This window comes from Schistocerca gregaria, chromosome 1, assembly GCF_023897955.1.
Source record: "Schistocerca gregaria isolate iqSchGreg1 chromosome 1, iqSchGreg1.2, whole genome shotgun sequence".
Lineage (NCBI taxonomy): Eukaryota > Metazoa > Arthropoda > Insecta > Orthoptera > Acrididae > Schistocerca > Schistocerca gregaria.
Window position 1 is genome coordinate 1187499718 of NC_064920.1, and position 1445 is coordinate 1187501162.

The 1445-nt window shown below is 43.0% G+C and overlaps 1 non-coding gene across 1 annotated transcript; it reads left to right on the forward strand.

The window, feature by feature from the left end:
• The first annotated feature begins 717 nt into the window (after positions 1 to 717).
• On the forward strand, positions 718 to 792 carry Trnar-gcg (transfer RNA arginine (anticodon GCG)). The gene has a single exon. It is a non-coding gene; the product is annotated as a tRNA-Arg (tRNA).
• The last annotated feature ends 653 nt before the right edge of the window (positions 793 to 1445 follow it).

The following is a 1445-nucleotide window of genomic DNA, read 5'->3' on the forward strand; positions in this document are numbered from 1 at the left end:
TGAATCCTATAGAACAACTCTGGGATGTTATGGAACGCTGACTTCGTGCCAGGCCTCACTGACCAAAATCAATACCTTTCCTCAGTGCAGCACTCCATGAAGAATGGGCTGCCATTCCCCAAGAAACCTTCCAGCATCTGATTGAACGTATGGCTGTGAGATTGGAAGCACTCATCAAGGATACGGGTGGGTCAACACCATACTGAATTCCAGCATTACCGCCACCAACATGTAAGTCATTTTCAGCGAGGTGTCCATATACTTTTGATCACATAATGTGTTACACAGCGACATGTAACGTAACACGCATCAAATTCATAGCGACACCTGTTTTTCTCTACAAACTAAGGATATCTTGATGTAATTTATCTACTACCGAAACATCACGATAACTATTCCCATTAAAGAATATACAAGTGGTTCGTCATGAAGCTGTCGACTCAAACTATAGAAAGAGTGAGAATGAGAGCTTACACCCGATGGTCTCTTTAAAATCGTTTCAGGAAGATTGCTGATCGTCCAGCTTGCTAGAATGAAATTTTCACTCTACAGCGAAGCGTACGCTGTTATGTAACTTCCTGGCATATTAAAATTGTGTGCCGCACCGGGACTCGAACTCAGGATCTTTGCCTTTTGCAGGAGAGCTTCTGTGAAGTTTGGAAGGTAGGTGACGCGGTACTGGCGGCATTAAAGCTGTGAGGACGGGACGTGAGTCGCGCTTGGGTAGCTCAGTTGGTAGAGCATTTGCCCGCGAAAAGCAAAGGTCCCGAGTTCGAGTCTCGGTCCGGCACACAGTTTTAATCTGCCAGGAAGGCCAGCTTGCTGTTCACGCAGTCAAGGAATCCTGCCACGTTCCGAGCTGAGTAGGACTGTCATTATAGTGTGGTCGTCTGTTGACGCGCGCTGCACACGCTGGAAACTACGCCTCCTTCCACTCCTCCGTGCTGAAATGTCAAAAGTCGCAACTTGCTTTATACGCACTATTTTTGCTATGTACTAGTGAATTTATTTGGCTGGAGAACCACCTGAGTGAGGTGAATATCTCCGCAACGACAGTTTCAAGTTGAAACTTCTCAGATTTAAAGTATTAGAAGATTGTTTTCTTGTAATCATTGGATGTTTTCAAATAAAAGATGCAAAAAGATTGATAAAAATATTTTGAGCAACTTGTTGTTGAATAAAATCTTTTCTGTAGACACGTTACATTTTTGTGGCTTGGCTCTTACCTCTCTCAGCTTATCAGTTGCTATACTATTTCAAAAACATTAAATATTAATGAGATGTGAGTCATGCTTGCAAATGCTCGTCCTATCCCAAAAGAAGTGTGTAACAACACAAGGGAACTAAAAATGTTAGCTGGCAATGGATATTGATTTATATCAGAGAGACAAGTTGAAAATTGTGCCAGACCAGGATTCAAACCCGGATATCCTGCTTCCCAGCAG